The 21032-nt window shown below is 54.4% G+C and overlaps 1 long non-coding RNA gene across 1 annotated transcript in view; it reads right to left on the reverse strand.

Moving 5' to 3' along the window:
- Nucleotides 1-16850, reverse strand: part of LOC125136040 (uncharacterized) — a 55260-nt gene extending 38410 nt beyond the window's left edge. The window contains exons 1-2 of the long non-coding RNA XR_007137097.1: nt 16613-16850; nt 8926-9111 (exon numbers count right to left, since the gene is read on the reverse strand). This is a non-coding gene — a long non-coding RNA (uncharacterized LOC125136040). The remainder of the gene's footprint in view (nt 1-8925; nt 9112-16612) is intronic.
- Nucleotides 16851-21032: the final 4182 nt, after the last annotated feature.

Consider the following 21032-nt stretch of genomic DNA (forward strand, 5'->3'; position numbering starts at 1 on the left):
TGTTACAACTTTGGCCACTGGGAGCTCTGTCAGATTGTTTCCTATGCCTTTTCAATATTCCCCTACAGTTCTGCCTTTTGCTTATATAATTTATTTATAATAGGACATTTTAAAATTTCAATTACCAACTGTTCTTTGCTAGTATGTGGACATGCAGTGGACTTTTGTATATTTTAAATGGGTTTCTTTTTTATATAATGATTTTTATTTTTTTCTATTATAGTTGGTTTATGGTGTTCTATCAATTTTCTACTATACAGCAAGGTGACCCAGTCACACATACATGTAAACATTCTTTTTCTCACATGATCCTGCTCCATCACAAGTGACTAGATATAGTTCCCAGTGCTATACAGCAGCATCTCATTGCTTATCCATTCCAAATGCAATAGTTTGCATCTATTAACCCCAGATTCCTAGTCCATCCCACTCTCTCCCCCTCCCCCTCAGCAACCACAAGTCTGTTCTCCAAAGCCCATGAGTTTCTTTTCTGTGGAAAGGTTTATTTGTGCCATTTTTAGATTCCAGATATAAGTGCTATTATATGATATTAAATGGGTTTCCTATAAGCAACATATAATTGAGCCTTGCCTTTTTTTTGGGGGGGGCACGCCTATAGTATTCAGAAGTTCTCAGGTCAGGGATTGAACCTGCACCACAGCTGGAACCTGAGCCACAGCAGTAAAAATGGCAGATCCTTAACCCAATGAGCCATGAGGGAACTCCAAGGTTTGCTTTTTTATCTCAGGGTCGCAATCTCTGCCTTTTATTGAAGTATTTAAATGTATTATAGTGACATTTAGTATAATTATCAGTGTCATTGGATGTCAGGCTATCATCTTTCCATCTGGTTTTTATTTGTCTCATCTGTCCTTTGCTCCTTTTTCCCTTCCTTCTTTACAATTAATTGTGGGTTTTTTTAGTCCATTCTCTCCACCGATATCTACTAAACTACATCTCTTTGCTCTGATTTTTAGGAGCCACTCCAGGATTTAAAAGATACCTACCTAAGTTATCACAGTCTACCTTCAAATGCTGTACCCCTTCACATAGGATGTATCTTATGAGAATATATTTTCATTTCCTCCTCCTATCCCGTGTGCTATTGTTGTCATAGATTTTTTTACCTTTCAATATATAACAAGCCTCAGAATATCCTGTGTATATTTTGTTTTACATGATCAATTGTCTTTTGAGGAGATTGAAAGTTAAGGAAAATTTTTCTTTTAATGAGTGTTTTTAAATTCAGTTAGAATAACGTTAACTCTGTCATGTAAAATAAGAATTTATATTCCATACGTGTTTATACATGTTTGTTTTTACATATAAAATGTATGGAAGGTTAAATATCAAACATTATTTCTTTCAGGGACTAGATTGAAGAGTTTATTAAGTTTTTATTTGTATCCAGATAAAAGGAGTATATATGACATCCATAATTTAAATATATTTAATCAAGTTTTTAAATAACACTTAAGACCTGCTGGGATGCCACAAATATCACTGGGAGCAATCGCTCTGAAAGAGCTTTCGTTTGTTTTTCTAAAAGAACTGTTTACACTGGTCTACACAGTTGCCGCTTCGGGTCCTTTTCACTCTTTTTTTGTACATTCGGCTTGGCTTTCCGTCTGACAGCGTTTTCTTTCTGCCTCCTTTCATGTTAACTTCCTTTAATAGTGCCTGTAGGGCCAGTCTGCCGGTGTCTTAAATTAAAACTCTTTATTTTGCCTTCATTTTTGAAAGATGCCTTTGCAGAATAGAGGCATCTAGATGAACAGTTTCTTTCTCTATTTCGTTTATTTATTTCTTTTATTTTTCGGTCTTTTCAGGGTGGCACCCGCCGCATACGGAGGTTCCCAGGCCAGGGGTCGAATCGGAGCTGTAGCAGCCGGCCTACACCGCAGCCCCAGCCACATGGGATCTGAGCCAGGTCTGCGACCTACACCACAGCTCACAGCAACGCTGGATCCTTAAGCCACGAGTGAGGCCCGGGGTCAACCCCGGGTCCGCAGGGATATTAGTCATTACTAATGAGCCACAACGGAAACTCCCTCTCTCTCTGTTTTAAAGATGTGACCCACTGACTTCCTGCTCACGTGGTTTCGCAAAAGCTTATACTCTCATTTTCCCATGGTCCCTCCGTGGGTCTCGTTCTTCTCTGGCTGCATTTAGGATTTTCTCTTTAACTCTGGCTTCATAAAATTGATCGTGATATATCTTGGTGTGGTTTTCTTTGTATTTATTCTCCTTCACATTCACTGCACCTCTCAGATCTGTAGACTTATCATTTTTATCAGATTTGAATGTGGTGTTTCAGCCGGGCGTCCCAGAAAGAACAGTCCAACTGATGTGTTGATTCATGACCCGGATAACCACACGTTTTAGAAGGCTGGCCAGGAGCCTGAACAAACGGGTACAGTTTGGTGTTAGCAGTGCTGGGGTGTGGGTTGGAGTCTGGTGAGAATCTGACATTCTCTCTGTCCCTTGGAGAGGGGGGACCACACTGCCACTGCCTTTGGGCTCGGCCATGGTGATGGATACATCACACGTTGCCCAGGATGCAGGAAGGGGCACGAGTCCTTTGGAAAAGCCGGGCGGTTTGAGCGTGGGGCATGGGCCTCTTGAGCAGACCCATCTGCCTGGATGTGGTGGGCGTACTTGGCCACACGGGCCTGGAAGAGCCCAGCAGGTCCAGCTTTGGGGGGCTGGAGGGGTGAGTCTGTACTGTCTCTGGGGCTTCCTCTCTGTGGGGTCCAGAGCCGCTTGGTCCTCCTCGTCCAGCTTCCCTGAGAAGCTGGTGTGGCTGCCCCCGACTCCCCCTGGTCACCCTGCCTCACCATCCTCAGTGCCACGTCTGCAGCTTCCCCCCTACCCCAGGGGCTGCCCAGGCACGGAGCCCTGCCCATTCCTTCTTGTCTGTAATAAACCATGTGTGGAAGGCACGTGTCTGGGCACAACTAAAGGTTGCAGGTGGAGTAGCGGTTAACAAACCGGACTAGGAGCCATGAGGGCGCGGGTTCCATCCCTGGCCTCGATCAGTGGGTTAAGGATCCCGCATGGCTGTGGCTGTGGTGTAGGCCAGCAGCTGCAGCTCGGATTCAATCCCAAGTCTGGGAACCTCCATATGCCGAGGGTGAGGCCCTAAAAAGACAAAATATTAATAACACTAAAGGGTAGCTTCATGGCAGCCATGAGACGGCCCAGGGTCCACCCTCTGCTCTCCTCCCCTCCCGGGCTCACCCTTCCCTCCAGGAACTCTTCTCCTTGAGGTGAAACAAAATTTCCTCGTGCGAAATTTAAGGAGGAACCAAAAACCTCAGCAGTGGGCGACAATTTAATGCAATAGTTTTTAAAATTCAAACGTAATGCCAAAACAGCCCCAAAACAACAAAAGAAACAGCCCAGTTCAAAAATGGGCCTAGGACTTGAATGAACATTTCTCCAAAGACGCTACAGAAATGGCCCACAAGCACATGAAAATATGCTCAGCATCATCAGCCTTTAGGGAAATGCCACTCGAATCCACAGTGAGGTACCACTTCACACCCAATGGGATGGCTAGGGGGTTTTTTTAATTTTAATGGAAAAATTTTAACGAGTGTTGGACAGGATGCAGAGAAACAAACCCTTGTGCATTGTTGGTAGGAATGAGAGACGGTGCAGCCACCCTGGAGAAGAGTTTGGCGTTTTCTCAAAAGCCTAAACATAGAATTATCGTTGAATCCAGGAATTCTACTTCTGAAAGAATTGACGTCAGGGACGCCAACAAATACCTATACGCAGCACTCTTCACAATGGCCAAAGGTGGAGACGAACCCAGAAGTTCATCAACGGATGAGCAGGATAAACGAGATGTGGTCTATCCACAGGGCGGAATGTCGTTCAGCCGTGACACGGAAGGCAATTGCTACAGGGTCTCCCACATGGATGAATCCTGAGCCCATCATGCTGAGTGAGATAAAGGCAGACAGGAAAGAGCAGTATCTCTGATTTCCCTTCTCTGCCTTTCCTGAGGAGTCAGATTCATAGAGGCAGAAAGTGGAAGGGTGGTTGCCAGGGGCTGGGGGAGGGAGGGTGGGAGTTTGCCTTTACTTCAGTTTGGGGAGATGAGGAAGTTCTGGTGATGGATAAGGGTGGTGGCTGCACCATCGTGTGAATGTCTTCAACGCCCCTCTTTGTACACCTGACTGCGGTTAAAACAGTAAGTTTCGCGTTATGTATATTTCACCACCACTTGGACAAAGCGATGCAAAAATCCACGGTGAACGAAATATCAAATGAGGACAAAATCTGTACTATGACAAACCATCTTAGAGAAGAACCACCAAGGCTAGCACAGGGAACTGCTGGATAGTCTACGATAAGCCGTAAGGGAAAAGCATATTTTTAAAAAGAATGCACAGGCATTTCTGCTGGGACACAATGGGATCTGCAGTGTTTCTGGGACACAGGTTTGATCCCAGTGGGTTAAGGATCCAGTGCTGCCACAGCAACACGGTAGATTGAAAATATGGCTCAGATCTGATCCCTGGCTGGGGAAGTCCATATGCCACAGGGCAGCCAAAAAAGAAGAAAAAAAAAAAAAACAGAATGCATATATACTCTTTAAAAAAATAAAGAAAACATTATTCGTGGTGGCGGACAACCACTGAGACTAATCCTGTCTTCATATAAAATTTTGGAATTTTGTTTATCACAAATTTTTTGCATTACTTTGATTTAAAAATATATATACTGCAAAGTTTATCAGTGGCCGAAATAGCTCAGTTGGGAGAGCGTTAGACTGAAAACACTGCAAGGTTCCCACCACGGCTCAGCGGAAACAAATCTGACTAGCAACCAAGAGGATGCAGGTTCAATCCCTGGCCTCACTCAGTGGGGTAAGGGTGTTGCCATGAGCTGTGGTGTAGGTCGCAGACTCGGCTCAGATTTGGCGTTGTTGTGACTGTGGTGTAGGCCGGCAGCTACAGCTCCAATTAGACCCCTAGTCTGGGAACCTCCGTATTCTGCAGGTGCAGCCCCAAAAAGACTATATATATATATATATATATATATAAAACTATACATATAAAACTGTATATATATAACTATACATATAAAACTATATATATAACTATATATATATATCAATAAAATGTGATTTATCTGGACTATCGATGCTCCTGCGCAAAGGCGAGGTGAACTCAGCCGTGCCATCCTGCCCCCGGCAGAGGCCACATCCACCTCCCCCTTGGCAGCTGGCTCAGGGCCAGCCCCTCTCTTACCGTTGAATGGCCCACTGCCAGCCCTCCACAGAATAAAAACCAAAGGCCTCTTGGAATATTATTCAGCCTTTAAAAGGAAGGACATTTTTGACTTATTCTACCACACAGAAGAACCTTGAAAATATTATTCTAAGTGAACGAAGCCAGACACAGAAGGACGAACAGCGTATGACACCCCCTGCGTGCGCCACGCGGTGGAGTCCAGTCCATGGAGACTTTTAAGCAGAAGGGTGGTCGCGTGGGTGGCTGGGATGGGGGGAAATGTCTAATGGGGACAGAGCTTCTGTTTGGGGCCATCGGAGAGTTCTAGAAATGAATGCTGGTGACGGTTGCACAGCAACGTGCAAGTGCTTCGTGCCCCTGAACCATCCACTTAAAAAGTATTGAAATGGTAAAATACGTATATTTTACTACACTTTTGTTAAAAAAAAAAAAAAGCAAACCAAACTCCCAGCAGCCGCCAACGTATGTCCAAAGGGGGGTGACGGGATGAGTGTTCACGGCGAAGCATCCTTCCCCTGGGTCCTCGGAGCTCTGAGGACAGAGTCACCGTTTCATCGGCCAGAGGCCGCTGCTCGTAGAGCAGCAAAGATCAGTGTTTTCTGCCTCGACTTGGGTAGGAAACCGTCAACAGAAAAGACCCGGTTTGAATCTCCAAGTCGCAGTTTCTTGCCCCGACCCTTGTGTTGTCAACCGTCCTTACTTCAGAAAAGGCACCTGGGAGCGCTCCTCCAGCCTCCGCTGTGATGCACTCACCAGTCACAGCCCCCCGGGGACCCCAAACGGGCCTCACACAAGAGACGCCCCTGGCTGCTGCGACAAAGCGCGTCCCCGCTCCTCCTGGGAGCACGGCGAGCACGGGGGCTGCTGCCGTGGTCACTACGCCCCACTCACATCTAACGGACGGGACCTGAGCCCCGAGTGGCCAGTGACTTGCCCAAGGTTCCCCCAACTGGCCAAACCTTGGGCTGTGGGCTCTGGCCCTCCCTCACCCCTCCACCCTCAGGACACACGTTTGTGCATCTTAAGGACAGGCGGGGACCCGGTTCAACCCCATCTCCCCACAAGGCTCCTCAGCCCCAGGGCAACTGATACAGGCAAACAGGAGGCCACGGTCCTGGTGCAGCCACAACCAGCCAGTCCTCCTGGGGCCTCTTTCCTCCTGCAAATGAGGTTGGGGGCAATGGTGGTGGGGGCAGAACCCCCTAATAATGAGGTTTGATTGGCCCGAGATGTTTCTGCCCAGGGCCAGGGTGGCGCCTTGGCCGGAGCGAGTCGCCCCACCAGCCTTTGCAGAGCCGGACGGCCTTTCCCAAAGGGCTCACATCTCTGCTTGGTATGCGACGGGGGTCCGAGCTGGGGTCCAGCCGCCTTCCCAGGCCATTCAAGTCAACTCCCGCAAAGGCTTTTTGTTGTTATTACCACCCCGGCCATTGCCAGGGGCCGTTTTTGTCCTCCCAAATGGGAAAGTATCTTTTACTTTTCTCTTTTGACACTGACTATTTGGCCTAAAGCAGGGACCAATTAAACTAATTAATCCCTAGGCACTTTGCCGATGGAGAGGCTAGGCTCTCACACTCTGGGTCACTCCAGAGGGAGCAAGAGAACCCTCTGCATCCTTTGCGTGGCTCTGACCTTCGGCTTTGCACCCGCCTCCATGGAGCCTCCGGGGGATGTGTGTCCTGAGGGCACCCCTCACCCTCACCTGCCACACCAGTGGGGGGGGGGGAGCCTCCCTCCCAGCAGCTCCCACCTCTTCACTTCGGGTTCGAGCCAGGCTACAGCTCCAAAGGGGGTTGTTTCCTACTTCCACGCACAATTAGCCCTTCCTCCTCCAGGGGGGGGACTAAAGAGCCCCCAAATCAGGGACCCCACCGGCAGCTGAAAGGGGGGACCTCCCAGTGGGGCCCAAAGACCCTCCCGGGTGTGCCTGGTGGGGGCGCCCGTTCTGCCAGGCAGCTCAGCTGCTAGTTCCCGGGTCCCCGGTCAGACGCGTTTCCCTCCTGGACAACAGCAGAATTTCTTTGGCTCCGACAGGGAGGAGCAGCTGTCCACAGTGTTTACGCAAATACCATTCTGGCAGCACATAGAATGTTTTTTTTTTTTTTCCTCTTCCCCGCAGGATCTGAACCATCCGTGGGGTGGTTGGACGCACACGTCTACACGTGGCTTTCCAGGGCGGCGTCTTAGCCGAGGCAGAAACCCTCTTCCCGAGAGCCCTTTGCCGCTCCCACCCCCACTCCGCCCACCCCCGCTAATGGGCATGTTTCCGTGAGCACCAAAGACGAAAAACATGCACTTCTGAATGTGTCTCTTTCACGGGCCCACATTTCTTTTGACTGCGCATCGTGGCTGAGCCACGAATTCCCCGCGATTCTTTCCAGGTCGGCGTTCAGAGCGTTTGGCACCCTCGATCGGGCCCTAAAAAAGCCAGAGGGCCCTGGCCAGGGACTCCGCCACTGCATGTGGCTGGAAAGCACTTTCAATAAAAGCTCCGTGGCTTTGCCTCCCGGTTCCCCTTGGCTGGTGCAGCTCTGGGCATGCGGACCCAAGATTCGTTCCGCGGCCGTGCACACGCGGGTACATCTTGACAAGCTCGGGCTTCCAGAACTTTGCACAACACTGTAACCACAAGCACTCAGGATATGTGAGGCCGTGTTTCCCGGTTGTCTTCCGACACCCAGCCATTTCCTGGCCCAGAGGCATGGCCACCGGCCTGAGCACAACCCTACCGGGGTGGGGGGTGGGGGCTTTCTTCCTCCAGATGAAGTACGACCCCCTCCGTGGGGGGTTCAGGGCCCCTCCAACGTGCCGCCAGCCTTCCTGGCCGGCCTCACCCTCCAGCCCCTCCCTGGGTCCCACGCACTGGTCCAGGAGGCCACTTACCAACCAGCGAAGAGCCTGCACCCGCCTTCTGGGCCTCTCCTGGTGGGTCTCCTTCCAGCCCACGGGCCCTCACTCCATCCCCAGCCCGGCCAGCTGCCATCCCCCTCCGCCCCAGCCGCCTCCCCCAGCCCCTGACGTATCTGCCTCCCGTTGCTGCTGAAATAAATCACCACAAACGTCATGCCTGAAAACCACACAAATGTGTGACCTTACGGTTCCGGAGGTCAGGAGTCCGACATGGGCTCACGGGCCTAAAGCCAAGGTGCGGGCAGGGCCAGCTCATTCTGGAGGCTCGTTTTCGGCCTTTGTCCAGTGTCTGCAGGCCGCCCGAATTCCTGGGCATCCCCCGTCTTCAAAGGGCGTCACTACGACCCCTGCTCCCATCACCACTTCCTTTCTCTGACACTGACCCCGACTCCGGCTCCTCCGTCTCCCTCTTTTCCTTATAAGGACCCTCGAGGTTGCACTGGGCCCACCCGGGTCCTCCCAGATCATGTTCTCAACTTGAGGCCTTTAGCTCCATCCCATCTGCCAAGTCCCTCTGGGGTCACGGATTCAGCCGCGCAGGGTGCACCGTGCCTGGCATGTCCCAGGTGACGTCCTGACCGCCTCCAGCCTCCCGCTGGATTTCTCAAAGCAGCGCGGGAAGTAACGGGACCAAGGTACCAGCCTCGTGACCGGTAGAGAAACTGAGGCACACACTGGAAACACCAGAGCGAGACGGGGCAGGGAAGTGGGGTGTGGGGACCCTGCCAGGGCCAGAGCGGGTACTTACCACCGGCGGGCCGGCTTGCAGCTGCTGGGCAGCGGACATCCCGGGCCTCGAGAGCAAATGTCCACAGCGTACGAGGCAGGTCAGCCATTCATTCTGTGTCCTGGGTTCCCAGTTCCGAGCACAGTCGTTCCACGCTTGGGACGGAAGATCTTGCTTCTCTCCCAAACCTGCATCTTTCCGGTAGAGCTGCTCGAAGAGAGAGAACCACTTCAAGGGACGGACAGATCTCGGCCACACAGCCGCTCACACGAACACGTGCACACACACACACGCACACACACAGGGAGCCCTGAGCCTCAAGTCTCTCCTCACAGTGGGGATGCGAATAAACTGACTTGTGCATGTTCTAGGCCCTGGGCTTGAGAGGAAGGAGCGGGGCGTGTCCGCCCCTTCTTCTTCTCTGCTTGGGCCTAGACGGAACGCAGATGAGATGGAGGGAGTGGGAGCAGCCCTCTTAGACCATGAGCCCAAAGTTTCTTTTTGAGTTTAGCAGAGCAGCAAGCTACGTGTGTCACCATACCATCCTGAGCCATGTCTTTGGACTATAACGTGAAAAAGGAATAAACTCCCATCATGTTTGAGCCACTGTCGAGGGAAAAGAGAGATCTTAGTTCCAGCAGCCAAGCCCATATCCTGACTATTACAGATTTGGAGGCGCAGACACGGTGGGGGTAGGGGGGCGGCTCTAACAAATCTAGATGTCTGTGGTCTGACCTCCAGAGTCCAGGACTCGGAATTTGTGAGCTGGAAAGCTGTCAACCCTTGTGCTGTGGAAATCATATCATAAAAAGGCTGAACACATCCTGGTGGCCCCTGGAGCTTTAGGACTGGCTTAGAAGCTCAGTGCAGCTGTGTCAGCTGCTATGTGGTACTTTTAGGAAGTGACACGGGAGAGTCACCGAGATGGCTTTGGAGGTGCGGTCCTGGCGGAAGATGAGCCGTGGCCCCATTCTTTCCCGGCTCGTCCCATGAAGAATTCTTAGCTGGGCCAGAGGAGCCAGCCCAGGGGTCACAATCTGAACAAGGTGCGATAGCCGGTGGTTCGGATGATGTCAAGGTGGCGGCTGTGAAATGGGCTGAGAGCAGAGGCCGGAAAACCAAAGCCCGGCCTCCTAAGACTGAAAAGCCAGGTCTGGACCAGATCTTTAGATGGAGTTACGTGCAAACAGACCAGATATAAGTAGATCTACTAAACTTTAGAGGGACTCGTGTGGCCAAATAAACCTCAGGCTAGCTTTCCAAAGCTTGCTCTTTTTCGACCCCCCCAAAGAGATCCGAGACACCCCAGAAATGTAGACACAGCCAGAAACGTGCTGTGACAGTTCCGTGGTCACTGGGAAGGGCATAGTCGGCAAAGCCCACTCCTGGGATGGCCTTGGGGAGGTGGTGGGAGGGGACGGTGTCCCCAGAGGACCCAGCAGACAGTGGGGGACAGACAAGGGGCTCCTGCAAGCGAGCAGTGGCGGGGAGACCAGAGGAGCCAGCTGTGGCAAGAGCGGTGGCGCTGCCTGCCCAGCCGGGTTCGGCCCTCATCCTGGACCAGCCACAGCGGCATAGCCTGCGCTCCTCTCTTCCAAAGGCAAGGTTTTGCCGCAGTTCTGCTGTTCCTGCCCCGCCCTAACTTGGCGGGGGTGGTGGGGGGAGCTGCAGACCCCTTGGCTTTTTCCCTGATAGGCTTCCCGTTCTCATCTGGCCTTGATGAGAGGACTGGCATCCTCTCCAGACCCTGGACGTGGCCGGATGCTGTGCCTGGGTGGGACTTCAGGGCTGTTCCCAAGAGAAGGAGCTGAGGAAATCAGGCGGCTCCCAGAGAGGACTGTGGCACAGACGGTCCGTTGTTTCCCAAAGTCCATTTGCCTCTTTGTTCCTTAATAACAGAGCCCTTTAAGTGTGAGCTGGAAACAGAACCACCCACCTAAGACGCTGCTTCCCGCCTCCCTTGCAGCTAGATGTGGCCACGTGACCAACTCCCAGCCAATGGGACCTGAGCAAATGTGACACATGTAGCTTCTCAAGGAAAGGGCCGCGTGCTCCACCCTCCCCTCTTTCTGTGGCTGTGCCGCGGGTCCGTCTGCAGGCACCGCCTTCTTGAGCTGCAAGGTGGGAAGTACTTGAACACAGCAGAAGCAGGATGGGAGGAGCTTGTGCCCCAGGGGCCAGGGACCTGCCACGCCAGCCCCACGCGGCTTGTGTTAGAAGGCAGAAGAAGAAACTTCCTCAGTTTGTTCACTGTGATGTTGGCATCTTTGTTACAGCTGCCAGCCCTGTAACTAACTAATTGAGCATCAGTGTCTCTCCAGGCAGGTCCCAAAAGCGATGGCTGGGGAGGGAGGGCGGGGACCTCGCCGTGGTTTTGTTTGTCTTTTTATTTTTTAACCAGGAATACACTGAGTGTGATTGTCAGTTACTCCTTACTGCTACCTCTCAGAGGGAAAGCTGCACCCTCGGTCGCCATAGTAATACAGAAAAGCCCTTTGTAAACACAAAAACACTTCTACACGTGTATGAAATTGCTGTTGTTACCGCTCAATTCCCCCAGCCATCATCTGGGGTTAAGTTGATGATCGGCTTTTTCGGGAAATACTGGACTTGCTGGGTGTCGCCTGGTAATCCGTTCATCTGGGTCTCGGTGCTGTCATCTGTGAAAACGGAAATCATGGCGGTGGCTGCCTCCCGGGGCGAGGGGTGCAGGGAAAGCACTTGGCTCCATGCCTGGCGTTCGGCTAGCTCTCAGGGACATTGCCTACCACATTATAATCCATGTGCCCCAGGTCCTGGGACCCCCACGTCAGGTGGCAGCCAAGATGCTGCTGGTCCAGGAGCAGTGGGCCCAGCATCCCCGGTGGGGGTCGGGGGTCATGTGAAAAGCTTATGAGGGACACACGCAAGGTGAGATGACTGGAGTTGCCCTGCAGGTAACTGGACCACCCAAGAAGGGCCTGACGATGCCGGTGTGGCAAAGCGGTTTCCAGGGCAGCGCAGACGCCGTCTGTGGGCTGAGTGAGATCGGCTGGAGGGAGAGTGGGAAGAGCCAGGGGTCTGGCCCGCCCTGGAGGCCGTGACCTTGAGAAGAGGAGGGGGAGCCAGCTGGGTGGCGGGGGCAGTCATGATGCCAGGATGAGCTCTGGTGCCTTCAGATCACCCCTGTGCTCACTGCCCCCTGGCAGGGGCTGTGCAGGTTTCAGATGAGCAGGGATTGCAGCTAAATCATCTCTCCCCCTCTGGCCTCCGCATCCCTTCAGCCTCACCCTCATCTGTGCCCCCCCCAGCCACGCGTGACAAGGTGACCTTGTCACTCCTGCGCTGAGAGCCCTCTCCTGGCTTTGTCCCACGTGGCGGGTGCCTAATAAATGTTTGGTAGATGAGAGCCTGGCACACAGTAGGTGCACAGTGTGCATCTGACAAATGAACATAGTAGGGGCTCAATAAATGTTACGGGGGGTGCTGACACACAGTAGGTGCTTTTACATTGGCCAAATCAGCCTCTGGGTCGTGTGCCCTGAGTGGGTCTGGGAGCTCCTGGGCCCGGCCCACTGTGTGCCCAGCCCTAGGAGATCTTGGTGGCCTGGCTTCTTCTTGGTCACCTCTGCCAGGATCTGGGTGTCCTCAGGAGACCCCGAGAAGCGGGTGCCACAGAACCGGGAGGCAGTGTTCCTTTCCATCTTCCCATCGGGCTAAGACTCAAAACAAAACTGTCAGATTTCAGAACATTTCACAGCGGCAAAAATAACTGCACTTGGGGAAAAAACACACAGACACTTCTCAAAGTCATCTAGTGCTTCAACAATGTGCCAAATGCTTCTGGAATTGACAAGTTCGGTTTGCCACGCACCAACTGCGCCTACCCCACCAGCCTCATCTCCTGAGGGCCCTGAACCCCCCGTCCCCCTCACACCCCCCCGGCACCAAAAACCTCAGCACAGAAAAAGCGACAAGGGAGACGCTGCAGAACCACCTGTGCTGGGCCCTACGAAGGGCTGATTCGAAAACAGTGCCCAGGATTCACAAGCCACAGATGCCAAAGCCAAGGTGACAGGGGCAGGGATGGGAACGAGAAAGGTGACACTGGAGAGGCACCTGATTGGGTTCCGGGCACTCACAGTGTACCATCTCATTGGCCCCTCACAGCCCCTCCCCACTTTATAGGTGGGCCCTGAGGTTCCTCGGGGTCAAGGGCAAAGCTTCCTTTCCTGGGAAGGAATTCCAGTTGCCCCCCCCCACTTGTCCCCTCCCTTCTTCTGTAATAACACCAGCCCATCACCACCCAGCCAAACAATATTTCCCAGCCTCCTTGGCAGCCAGATGCGGCCACATCGTGGCGCTTAGTCTGTGGATGCGAGCAGGACTCCATCCTCCTTCCTGGCCAGGTCTCGCTCCCTTTCTCCCCACCACTGGGATGGCAGGAGCCCCAGCAGTCCCCTTAGCCCCATGAGCAGAGCCACAAGACAGAAGGAGCCTGGGCTGCTGACAGTGCCAAGCAGCCATAGGAGCCTGGACCTTTTCGCTTCATCAGCAGATAAGGGGAGAATGAACTCCTGCCCTAAGTTAAGCATCTGGCAACCGAGGTTTGTTGCTGCAGCTCTTTCCATGGGGGGCTTGCCGATGCCAAAGGGATTTATCTGGGGTGGGAGAGTGACGGGAGCAGAGAGGCAGCTCCAAGCGGAGCAACGATTTGATTCCTTTTGTGTCTTTCGAAGTCCTGCTGGCTATTCTATCCAAGGGGATTGAAGCGAGCAGGTTGGCTCCCGAAGTATGAGATGATGAGTTTTGCTTAGACTATGAGGTGGGGGAGAGATGGAGAGAAGTGCTTAGATCCCAGACACGCTCCTGAGGAAGGAGGGCACAAGAAATGCAGACAGGAGGGGACACAGAGCCCCAGGACTGCCCCTGGGCATCCGACACAGAGACCGTGGGTGATGAGCCATCTCCAGGTGGAGGTGGGTGGTGATCCCGGGCTCAGTTCCGGCAGTTACATTCGAGGTGCCTGGCAGGTGTGCAAGGGGTGATTTCCACCAAGGAGGTCTGGATTTCAGAAAATGGCACAGAGGTGCGAGCAGGGGGATTATCGGCTTAGAGTTGGTGGCAAGTGCCAAGGGGGAATAAGGTTAACCAAGAAGAGAGCCAGGAGGGCATCGGAAAGGAGGCCTAAGGAACTGAGCTTCAGGGCGGGTAGACGTGGGGGCACTCGGAGGAGCGGGGGGCAAGTGACCAGAGAGGACAGGGGGCGCTGCAGGAACGTGGGTCTGGAAGCCCCTGGAGAGCAGCCGCCTGCGTCAGTGCAGCCCGAGGACCATCGCGAAGGCCCCAGATGGGGGCCTGTGGGGGTGGGGGGAGCAGAGGTCAGACGGCAGAGGGGGTTGGCGGGGCTGAGGGGGTCGTTCTTTACAGCCACCTTCCCTGAGACACAATGACGGGTGGAGCGCTGGCCCGAGGCTTAGCCGGAGGTGCGGGCTTGGCGATGGGAGACGTCGGAGCTCGCGGAGCTGATGGGGTTTGCACCGTCGGAAGTGGCTTGTCCCGCGTTCTGTTTTATCCCAAGTCCCTGCTGTTCTGCCACCCTCCCATCGAGACCAAATGTTTACTGCACATTTCTCTGAAATTCAACCCTAAATAGTCTCACTTCTGAAACCTTGATTTTCTTCTAGGTGCTCTTCTCAGTGCGATTCCAGATTCGATGGGGTAACTTTTTCCCTAATTCACAAGCCTGTAAAAATCCATCCAGGCACCTGTAAATGGCCTTGGGACCCACGGGTCTACCATGCTTTTCAAAGTGGGGTGATGGCGGCAGGGGCCACAAGCACAGTATCTAAAATCGGGTGACCCCAGGGTGGACCCCCTCTTCACCTCTTACCCGCAGGGTGACCTCAGGTGAGTGACAAACGCTGAGCGCCTGTCTCCCCTCCGTCAAGTGGCGACAACGCTCTGTCTCAAGGTGGGTGGGAGGGTGAGAGAGAACTAACCCGCACGGACCCGCAGGAGACAGTCAGCCAATCTCACGTGTGGATACGGCGGGGGGCAGGGGGGGTCACTTTTACTGCTTATCCAGGTCCCACGGGACCTTCTGGTGCCTGTGCCTGGTCCCGCCAAGGTTGTAGTCCATCCCAGCAAGGCTATGGAACAAATTCTATACCACAAGCTTCAGGGCCCCGGTGCCAAACACGAGCGGAGGAAGAGCCTAGGCGTGTGCCAGTCCGTGCCACCCCGGGGGGCATCCAGCTTCCTTGAGGGCCTACCCAGGCAAGAAGCTCTAGGCAGACAGATGGGTCCTGCCGGCCGTGGGGGGTGTGTAAACAGCCCAGCTGCCCTCAGTCCCTGTGCAAAGGCTAGAGGCATGCCCTGTGGCGCGCTTGTCACCGCTTTCAAATTTGGTTTGCCCCAAGCTATAGGGATCTGCCAATCAATCTCACTTCTTTTCTGGAGCCGCTTCCTAAATGATCTCCTTTTACAGGGGAGCCACCGAGGCTGAGAGAGTCGCCTGACATTGTTTTAGTGCAGGATGGAACTCTACAGAACAACACCAGTCCCCATTTGACAGATGGGGAGACTGAGGCCCAGCCGGGTAAGAGACTCAAATGCCATCAGCCAGCAAGAGAGACATAGTGGCCGCTCTTGCCGCTGCAGGCTCAGAAAATCCCTTTCCTGGGACTTTTCTCTGCAGATAATACCCTATCACACACACCAAGAGGGGACCCAGGGGATCAATCGCTCATTGCTGCCTCTGCAAAGCTACTGACTTCCTCCATGGAAGCCAGGCGGCCTGGCTGGGTGGCGGCTGTCTGCGGAGAACAGACACCGGCTGAGTTCGGGGTCAGAGCCGGGCTCGGGCTGGGCAAACACAAGCCTTTCTACCCTGGCCGAGCCCTTGGCAAAAGGGCTGTGGATTCTGACCGACCACAGAGGAGGCCAGGCCGGGCCTTCCTTCTCTCCGCTCTGCAGCAGGACCCTGGCCAAGCCAATGACACCGGAGGGGCCGGCTCTCCTGCACAGATAAGAAGTGCCTGTGATTAGCATGAGGTCATTTGCCCAGGACACCTTGGCTCTCCAGGGCTGGGGACACCCCTCTGTCCTCCAGGGCCTCAGGGGCAAAGGTGAGCCCCCACCCAGGCCTGCTCAAATTACTTCAAATTCTAAACTCGCAACATCCAAAGAGCAGACCTGAACACACTTCTGTAAAAATGTGTTTGAAAAGAACATTGTCCGCTCACGCTGGCCCTCTGCCTGCTTCCACTTTGGGGTTCTGGGCAGACTCTTAGAAACAAACTTCTCACCAATTACCAAGAGCAAAACAACTCCCAGAAGATCTCAGCTGGTGCCAGACAGAGCAAGGAACAAGCCCCTTTTGCAAAGAGTTTCCGCTCAGTCTCTGGAAATCCCAGGAGATGGCCATCACGTTGGCACGGGCGGCGTCCACCGCTGACCCGGTCCCTTCTTCCCTCTGCCCCCGCCCAGTCCCTGCCCCAAGCCAGCTGCGGCCTCTCCCTCAACCCCCGGAGCAGAAGGAGCACCCCAGCTGCCAGGAGCCAACCCTTGAACACCCCTCATCCCTGACACCGGGCGGACACCAAACCGAGGGGGGCAGGGCAGCCAGTCCAGGCTCCCCAGCACCCACCCCTGAGATTCGGCCACCTCCTTGCTGGCACTGCTCCTGCAGGCCCGTGGGGTCGTGGGCGGTAGAGGCCAGGCTCACCTCTGTGCCACGCAGGGAGGCTGCGTTTGCTGGGCCGAGGTCTCGGATGCGGCCGGAGGCTGCCAAGGGGAGAAAGGCTCTGGGAGGCTCCTCGTTCCCCGTCTCTGATCACCCTGTCGCCAGGAAAAGCAGGAGGGGAAAGGGAAAAGCAGGAGAAAGGACCTGCAGATGCGCTGTGCTCACGGCCAGGGCTCGCGAAGTGGGCCTCGCCATGTCCCTGAATGCTCCCAACATGCTCGGAGCTGGCCCTTTCTGGAGCAGATTGGAAAATCCCCCGGAGCAGGCGGGGGCCTTGCCAGCTGCTTGGGAAAATGTCTTTTCAGAGCTAAGGGCGTCATCTCCTTGCTTCCCTCTCATTCAGGCTGTGGGCTGCTCAGCCCCGGGCTGCAGGCTGGAGGCTGGGGCCCCACAGAGGCATTTGGCGCCAGCCCCTGGCCTTGCTTGCAAAGCCTCCTCCTGGAGCAGGAGACGGTCCTGGCAAAAGATAGCAGTGATCTCACAGGATAACCCAACGGGCTGTGCACAGGGCTGGGGAGGGAATCAGAGAAGGCTTCCTGGAGGGGGTGGCTCCTGAAGACCAAGTGGAAATTAACCAGAAAACAAATGGAGGAAGAGCATCCCAGTGGGGGTGGGGGTGGGAACAGAGATGCGAAGGCCTCGAAGGGGGTGGAAGGGCCCTGTGAGCAGAACCACAGCAGGGTATGTGGGACAGTGAGGGCGAGAGGAGATGGGAGCCGTGGGGGGGGGGCGGGTCTAGGAAGGGTGGTGGTGGCTTTAGTGGCCAGCCCAGCGGGGCATCTGTGCCACAGGGAGGGCTGTGGGCTTTAGAGCAGTGGGGGACCACAGAGAGCTCCAATCCTGTGGTGATACAGCCTGGGTTTATGTCTTGGAAAGCTCCCTTTGGTGCCCTCCAGGTGCAGGGTGTGACAGAAGCAAGCGTCAGGAGAAATGGGACTGTCCCCTCTGGATCCACAGCAGAGTAATCACAGCCCTCCCCACCGGCCCCATCTCCAGCCTCCCAGCCCCTCGAAATCGCTTGATTCCCCTGCCTCTGAGCCTTTGCCTATGCTGTTCCCTCTGCCCGCATGCCCTTCTTTGTCTTCCTCCTGCAGGACATGTGCTGGGGGGCGGCCAGAACACCCATCCTGGGGCACCTCGCTGAGCACCCCTGCTGAGGAGACTTTATTTCTCCTTCAGATTGTTCCAGGGGGGTCTGGCCACGCCCAGCTATGACCGCTAGCCAGAAGTCAAACTCCCCACCAGGCTGAGGGCACATTGAGGGCAAGGATGTGCCCGCTCCCCCACCGAATCCTGAGCCATTAAACAGGCAGTCTCTCCGGGAAGTTGCAGGGTGTCCTGGGGGACCTGGCTGTGAGGTCCCGAGCTCACTGTGTTTGCCCCGAATCCCTTGGAGCTGAGAGGCGGAACCAGCTGAGTGTTTATCCAATCATCTCCTTTCTCTAAGCAGCCCGCACTGAGTCCTGCCCAGTGCAATGTGAGACTCGCCCCTGCAGCCTGGCCCACAGCCATGCCCAGTCTGCCCTCCCCTGCTGGATGGATGGGGAAGGTCCAGAGGGAGGCCCAGGGCCCTAAGGGTGGTGGAGCCAGTACTGGGAATGGATCCCATGATGTGCCATCCAGCTTCCCCATCCAGGGTGAAGAACTTACTCCTGGCCTCTGATGCACTCTATGAGCCACCTCTCTGCTGTCAGTTGGTCACTCTATGACCAACTCAAGTCAATTGGGCCCCCAGGGGGCCCACACCCAGCACCTGGTCAATGTAGGGGTTAAAGCACCAGGCCTTTCCCCTCAACCCTAATGGCCAACCCAGCTACGTGCTCACTGGGGGTTACCTGAGGGTCCTACGGGGACAGCACCCAGTCCACCTCTGCCTGGCCTGTCCCTCCTTCCCATAACTACTGGCCAAGGGCACTTCCAGTGTGCCCGCCTCCACCTTGGAGCTGGCTTCCTGGGAATCTCAACCTGTGAAAAATGGTGCCAGGAATGGAGCAAACGGCCATGGCAATGGGGTTGGGAGTGAGATTTCTGCCCCCCCTGGCTGGCTGCAAGGACCCATTCCTAGGGCAGGTGAAGCACAGGGAGCCCCTGGCAGGAGGGAGCTCTGTGATGGTGAAGACGGGTACCAGGGTGAGCTGGGAAGGTCTTCCAATGAAGGGAAGTAGCCACTGGGTGTGATGCCGCAGGCATTTAGGAAGCACAGGGAAGACCGCCACTGCGGGGGATGGAATTGATGCTGAGAGTTATTAATCAGTAAGTAGGAGCTGTGGGAAGAGGGGGTCTCAACCCAAACAGGTCTTTTCCATCAAGGTCAAGGCGATGATTGGAAAATACTAAGATCCTGACCAACTTCTGAGTTGATGCACCCAAAATCTTGGACACCCAGAGTCTCCAGAGCTCTCCAAGCCTACTGAAGTGGTCCATGGGTTGCTATGAAGGACAAATGCTCACACGCACTTGAAGATGCAAAAACCTCCTCACAGCAGGACAGCAGGCGTCCCCCCACCCTGAATTCACTCCCCCTTGGACACCAGGCCAATGACCAGGGTTAAGTCGCCATGTAGTTAATCCAGGGTCATGATAGAAAGAGGAGGGACTGGGTCCCCAGGAGCTGAACACCTAGCCACTCAGAACTGGTTTCTGAAGGTGATGGACCAAGGGGCAGAGCATAAGCTGGAAAAGGAAGAGTTTATCTCTTTGGGAGCACGTCTGTGGGATGCAAGATATAACTCCTTGGCGAGGACCATGGGTGGTGGTGAAAATACACTAAACGAAAGGCACCTAGTGGCATGGGGGGAGGGACGGCCTCCAAGGAGGGAGGTGGAGATGCTAGAACTGCTGTGGCAGATGGTGAGAGGGTTGAGAAAAGGCTCAGAGGTGAGGGCTGGCTGTGGTGCATGTAGCACAGAAGGCCAGATCATCCACCTGCTGACTCGGCCCCACAGGTCAACCTGGAAGGTATGCCTTTCACTGAAGCAGTGAGGAATGCAAGGATAGCACGAGCACCACGGAGAGGCCCTATGATGTCTGTCTTGCAGATCCATGGTGGACGACAGCCAGGAAGTGTCTTCAGAACCAGACTCACTCTAGGGGTCAGAGTGTCCTGATGGGGTAGAGGCAAGGTGACATTTAGCTGACCTCTGGGGCCTTCCTGCTTTCTGGCCTTGCATTTCTGGGCTCTTTTAGAACTTCCACTGGGGACACAATAGGAACTGCACTGAATGACAAGCTGGAGCCAATACCGGGCAGTTTGGCCTCTTGTGCTGAGGGGCCCGCAGAGAGAAGAGGCATGATTACCCTGGCAGGGCTGATAGATCCTCATCATAGAACTGCTGGCTGTCCCAGCAGGGAAATCTGTGTGGCATGCAGGGTATCCCACTGGGCACGCCTGGGTACACCCCTGCCTGAATTTGATGGTAAAATGGGAGCGTGCTGCAGCCATGGTCTGAGCAAGATGTGGTGAGCTGGGGTCCAGACGTTTCAGGGATGGTGGGCTGAGCAACCCCCCAGTGGAGCCATGGAGCTGAGCAGAAGGGGCACTAACCAGATGGAGGGGACATGAGAACAGGGAGCAGAGGAAAGAAGTGAAGAGCAGCACTGCAACCTGAGGGCCAGCTGCAAGGACCAAGCTGTCACCTGTCCATGAACTTTCCTCTGCTGAGTTTCTGTTAGGGAGAGAGACCTGCTGGAAACTGAAGTGGCTCCCTCCCAGAACTTGAACTTGGGTGACGGGGTGGGTCTGAGCCATCCAATAGAGGCTGCAGGGTACAGACCAGATGCCCCTGCGTGAACCTGTATACCAGCCTATAGCCCTCAGTTTTCAGCCCCTTTGGAAACGTGTAGCCTTGAAGAAAGCTGTCCGGAAGTTCCCACTATGGCACAGTGGATTAAGGATCCAGCATTGTCTCTGTAGAGGCTTGGGTCACTGCAGAGGTGTTAGTTTGATCCCCAGCCTGGCACAGTGGGTTAAAGGATCCGGTGTTGCTGCACCAGTGGTGTAGGTCACAGCTGCAGGTTGGATTCCATCCCTGGCCCGGGAACTTCCATATTCCATGGGCGCAGCCATAACATTAAAAAAGAGAGAGAGAGAGAGGGAGTTCTTGTCATGGCTAAGTGGTAACAAACCCAACTAAGATCCATGAAGACAAGTTTGATCCCTGGCCTCACTCAGTGGGTTAAGGATCCAGCATTGCCATGAGCTGTGGTGTAGGTCACAGACATAGCTCAGATCCCGCCTTGCTGTGACTGTGGTGTAGGCTGGCAGCTGTAGCTCTGATTCGACCCCTAGCCTGGGAACCTCCATAAGCCACGGATGCAGCCCTAAAAAGACTAAAAAGAGAGAGTGAGAGAGAGCTACCCAAGGTCACCCTCTCTCCTGAGGGGCAGCTCGTACCTGGTGACT

The sequence above is a fragment of the Phacochoerus africanus genome, chromosome 9 (assembly GCF_016906955.1).
Source record: "Phacochoerus africanus isolate WHEZ1 chromosome 9, ROS_Pafr_v1, whole genome shotgun sequence".
Classification (NCBI taxonomy): Eukaryota; Metazoa; Chordata; class Mammalia; order Artiodactyla; family Suidae; genus Phacochoerus; species Phacochoerus africanus.